Source organism: Zingiber officinale, chromosome 5A (assembly GCF_018446385.1).
Source record: "Zingiber officinale cultivar Zhangliang chromosome 5A, Zo_v1.1, whole genome shotgun sequence".
Taxonomy (NCBI): Eukaryota; Viridiplantae; Streptophyta; class Magnoliopsida; order Zingiberales; family Zingiberaceae; genus Zingiber; species Zingiber officinale.
The window spans coordinates 142,702,339-142,708,338 of NC_055994.1; positions in this window are offsets into that span (position 1 = coordinate 142,702,339).

The following is a 6,000-nucleotide window of genomic DNA, read 5'->3' on the forward strand; positions in this document are numbered from 1 at the left end:
TTCTAGACTTGTAACCCCTCGAAATTGACTAGGAACTTTCTCACTAAAGATATAAAAATATCTCCATCAACCAAGACTTGAGAAAAAAATACTAACCTGTATATGTGGAGTAACAGAGGAAGCTTTCATGGCTACTCAATTAAATAGTTGCAAGTATTCTTTCAGGGGTTCTTTGAATTTATGTCTAAGTGCAAACAAATTATGTGACATTTTTTGATATATTTGATTGGTTGTAAAGTGTTGCATGAAGACAACTTTAAATTCTTGAAAGGTCAGAATAAAAGAAGCAGGGAGTTGACTAAACCATCTTTGCTCCAAACCCGAGAGTGTGGTTAAGAAAACTTGACACTATCCGTATACTGGTGTAACAAAGAAGCATTCTCAAACTTATAGATGTAATCTTCTAGATTTGTAGTACCATTATATTCCTCAATCTGTAATACTTAAAAGTGCTTTGGTAATTCTGAAAGATGTCTTTTGAGAACGGAGAACCTCAAGAGGCTTTTGATCCACCGAACTCAGGGGATGTTCTCCTTGGAAAACCTCAATGAGGGGTTTCGCCAGAAGATTCTACAAAAGACTTTTTAGCGATGGACTTACCAATCGGTATGGGAGAAGCAGTTTATGGCATTCCCGTAGGCTAGGGTACCTTCTGATGCGCCGATGTCACTTTGATCGACTGAAGCGACAGTTCGATTGAACGTTGATCATTGGAGGATGCAAGGGTTGCCCCTTTAACATTGCTTGCATAGTCGCCACTGCCAATTTGTCAAAAACCTCTGTTGCAATGGCGATGACATTAGATCTTCCGGCATCATTCATCTTCACGTTTTGGTTCAAGTCTTAACTTAGAATTTCCATAGATGACACCAATTTAATCTTGTCCGTGAACATCGATGAGTGAATTATCGGTGAGTTGGCTCTGTTGCTAACTTAATTGACAATTATAGAGCAACAACGAGGATAATGATGTAGTTGGGAGCCTAGACGAAGATAAACAAAAAGGAGATGGTTAGAATGATGGCCAGGGGGTCCCTCTGTAAGAAGAAGAATAGAGAGAGAGGAAGGAATAAGATGAGAATAATAAAATTTATTGTTCATTGATATTTGCCATAAGGACAATACAATATATAATGTTCAAAAGTACTTGGTCAAATAACTAATTAATAAATAACAGAATTATTCTAAGAATAATTCTGAGAATAATTATAACAGAATTATTAGAATAATTCTGAGAATAATTATAACAGAATTATTAGAATAATCCAAATACTAATATGATTTGATTTGGTAATTTGATCCGATCAATTTGGATAATTCTGTTATATATCTTTTACCCCCCGACAAACTCAACGGGAGATCTCTGACGTTGAGTTTGCTTGCTAACTTGTTGAAGCGTTGTCTGGATAGTGGCTTGGTAAAGATATCAGCGATTTGATCTTCAGTAGAAATATAAGAGACGGATAACTGCTGAGTTGCCACACGTTCACGAACAAAATGAAAATCAATTTTCACATGTTTTGTACGAGCATGAAAGACTGGATTTGCTGTGAGATATGTTGCTCCAATATTGTCGCACCAAATTTTTGGTGCAATATTTGATGCAAGATGAAGTTCGGAGAGAAGTGATTGAAGCCAAATAATTTCTGACGTTGTATTTGCTATAGCTTTATATTCTGCCTCAGTGCTTGAACGAGATACCGTAGGTTGCTTTTTCGAATTCCATGAGATAAGATTTCGTCCAAGAAATATTGCATATCCACTAGTAGAGCGTCTATCTTCAGGAGAACTTGCCCAATCCGCATCACTATATGCATGTAAATCTCGAGACGATTGGCGATATAAAAGAAGACCATGTAGAATAGTACCTTTGAGATAGCGAAGTATTCTTTTTACATTATCCCAATTTTGTTCAGTTGGAGCATGCATAAATTGACAAGCACGATTTACCGCAAAAGTAATATCAGGGCGTGTGATAGTGACATATTGTAAGGCCCCAACAATACTTCGATAAATTTGTGGATCAGATAGAGCAGGAGAGGATGAAGTTGGAGAGTTGTTTATAGCAATTGGTGTAGAGACCGGACGTGCTCCATCCATTTTGGCTTTTTGAAGAAGTCCAGTAATGTATTTGCTCTGAGAGAGAAGATAGCCATCCTCATGTGGAATAAACTCAATACCAAGAAAAAAATGAGCAATACCCAAATCTCTAGTAGGAAATTCTTGATTGAGAAGACTTAATAAAGTTGTGATACCCTTGTGATCATTGCCGGTTATCAGAATGTCATCCACATAAATAAGAAAAAATATCATATTTTCATCATTATATTTGTGAAATAGAGACGAGTCAGTCTTTGATCCAGAAAATCCTTGAGCTTGTAACCATTTAGATAGTCGATGAAACCATGCACGAGGAGCTTGTCGAAGACCATATAAGGATTTCTTGAGTTGGCAAACATGAGATGGAAATTGTGGATGAATGAAACCAGGTGGTTGCTCCATAAATATAGTTTCCTCAAGATGACCATGGAGAAATGCATTTGAAATATCCAATTGTCGTACAAGCCAATTAGAACTAACAGCTATTGATAATAATAGTCTGACAGATGTAATTTTGATGACTGGGCTGAAAGTGTCATTAAAGTCAATACCTGGCTGTTGACTAAATCCTTTAGCTACAAGTCGAGCTTTGTATCTTTCAAGAGAACCATCAGCTCGATGCTTAAGACGGAATACCCATTTAGAGCCCACAACATTCATTGAGGGAGTGCGCGGAACTAGAGTCCATGTTCCATTGCGAAGAAGTGCATCAAATTCTGTAGCCATTGCACTACGCCAGTTTGGATCCTTGTTTGCTTGTGTAAAACAGGTTGGTTCAATAGATTTGGAAGAAACCACTAGAGCTCGTGGAAGGGGATATCGAGTTGCATTTGGTGGGCAACGCTCATAAATATCACTAATGGGAAGCATACGACGAGGAGCGTTATCATCTGAATCACTTGTTGATGACGACGAGGAAGTAGGCTGACATGGTGATGTAGATGATGGACTTGCATTATCCGAGGAACCAGAGAGCATATTATCTTCGATCGGCGAGACTTCTAAGATTGGAGCAGCAACCGGAGGTGATTCTGATGGTATAGGAGAGTTATTAGAGAGCTCCGGAGCAGGACCTAGAATTCCATCACTTTTGATAATATTAGGTGGCATTAAGAAGGTGCCACTTGTATCTGGAGGAGAGATTGAAGAAGCTACCGAAAAAGGGAATAAAGACTCATCAAAAGTAACATGTCGTGAAATATAAATTTGTCCTGTTGGTATATGCAAGCAACGATAACCATGGTGCAAATTGCTATAACCAAGAAAAACACATTGTAGTGAACGAGAGTCAAGTTTGTGTTTAGAATAGGGGCGTAACCATGGATAACATGCGCAACCAAAAATTCGAAGGAAAGTGTAATCAGGGGTTTGATTATAAAATTTTTCAAAAGGACATTTATGATTGAGCAATAGTGTAGGAAGTCGATTTATGAGATATACTACAGTGCTAACAGCTTCATCCCAAAATTTGCGCGGAACTAATGCATGATGAAGAAGAGCTAAGGCAGTTTCAATTATATGTCTATGTTTTCTCTCAGCAGAGCCATTTTGTTCTGGAGTGTGAGGACAAGAAACTCGATGAACAATTCCACAAGAGACAAAATGACGATGGAGAGCTTGATATTCGCCTCCCCAATCAGAATGAAAAGAGAGTATTTTACGATTAAAAGATCGTTCAACTTGAATTTGAAAATTACAAAATATATCAAATAAATCAGATTTCCTTCTCATAGGATAAAGCCAAGTATATTTACTAAAATGATCAATGAATGTAACATAATATTGGAAACCTTGATTAGACAAAATAGGTGCAGGGCCCCAAACATCAAAATGGATTATTTCAAGTGGAAAATTAGAAACATGATCAGATAAAGAGAAAGGTAGCTTATGACTTTTAGATTCCATGCAGACCCTACATGAATAAGATGGAGAGGAGGTAATAGAAGTAGGTAAACCATACCTATTGATGATTGACTGAACAATACGAAGGGAAGGATGACCAAGTCGAGCATGCCAAGCTGGTTTATTTGTGCGTTCACCAACAAAAGCTTTGATTGAAGAACTCTGAAGACAATAGAGGCCATTTTTGATTCTCCCATAAAACACAATAGCATTTGTTCCTCTATCCTTTATAAGATAATGATTATGATGAAATTCAAAAATGACATTGTTATCAAGACAAAACTGGCGTGTAGAAAGTAAATTTTTAGTGATAGATGGAACATGAAAGACATTGCGCATGTGAAAAGTTCGATTAGATAAATAAATATATGTGTTTCCAAGATTAGCAATTTGTAAACCTGAACCATCGCCTACTTGCACCGTATTTGAGCCATAATATGACATTACGTCTGTAAGGATATTATAATTTGATGTGACATGATGAGTTGCTCCAGTGTCAATATACCAATCAGTAGATGAGAACTCTGGGTTTTTACCACAAGTAGGCACAGACGAAAGAACTTTAGGATATACTTGTGAAATAGATGGTTGTCTTGAGGCTGTAGGACCACCAATGAAATTTGAATCAAATGGACTAGGACATTGAATACCAAAATGTCCAATTCCAAGACAAATTTGACATTTTACCCTAGACCAATCAAGTCTTTTAGGGCATATATTTCCAGTATGACCAACGATGTGACAAATTTGACATCGGTCTGGACTTTGCTTTTGTCCTCTTTGATGTCGTCGAGTATTTGACATCTAAAGTAAAAAAAATAACTTGTCTGGTGGTAGTGAAAAAAAAAAAAGATTAAGGAAGAGGAAAGAGAAGCAAAGGGGTTGGCAGCGGAAGAAAATAAGTATTTTTCGTTTGTTCTAAAAAATAGAGAAGAATAAGAAAATTAAAACACGTAGGAGAAAATAAGAGACTTGAGGGAAAAATTTAAAAATTCGCCGTTTATACGATCTCCGCCTCAAGAAGTTGAGGGAAGATAAAAAAAGAGAGATGACTCTGATACCAGGTAAGAAGAAGAATAGAGAGAGAGGAAGGAATAAGATGAGAATAATAAAATCTATTGTTCATTGATATTTGCCCTAAGGATAATACAATATATAATGTTCAAAAGTACTTGGTCAAATAACTAATTAATAAATAACAGAATTATTCTAAGAATAATTCTGAGAATAATTATAACAGAATTATTAGAATAATTCTGAGAATAATTATAACAGAATTATTAGAATAATCCAAATACTAATATGATTTGATTTGGTAATTTGATCCGGTCAATTTGGATAATTCTGTTATATCTCTTTTACCCTCGATGCAGCTACTCCAACGCTCAAGTTAGAGAATGAAGAAGATAAGTATTAGTGTTTTGATGTATGTAGGTATATATGTATCCCCTTGGATAACATAAAGGATTATCTTTTATAAAGAGACCACATACTCTTTCATTCTATTCCTTTTTTTTTCTTCATATTATCATTATTTAATTTCTTAAATAATGTAAAATTTAGTCATGTCGTTGTTTTTTTCCTAAAATAATCATAATCTAAGATTTGCATGATAATTATTCTTGTTTTTAAATAATTTGATATTTCTATGATGATTTATTCTTTTCCTAAAATGGTCCTGCGTCTTATGTCACCAAGAGACTGAGAAGCCAAGGGAAAGTGACTCAAGAATTGAGTGCAGAGAGGCTAAGGAGTCGAGAGGCTAAAGAACTGAGGGCTTAAGAGTTAGAAGGTTAAGGAGCTGGGAGGCCTAAGAGTCGAGAGGCTAAGAAGCCAACAACCCTAGACTTTTCTCTATTAGAGCCATCTCAATAATTTTTACTATTTTTTTATCCATGCGGTGCATACTTTATTATTCCCCATGTCAGCATAGAGACATCTATTTATGACACAACTCATACACACGAGTCGTGTGGGAGAAGAGTGAATAGCATAATA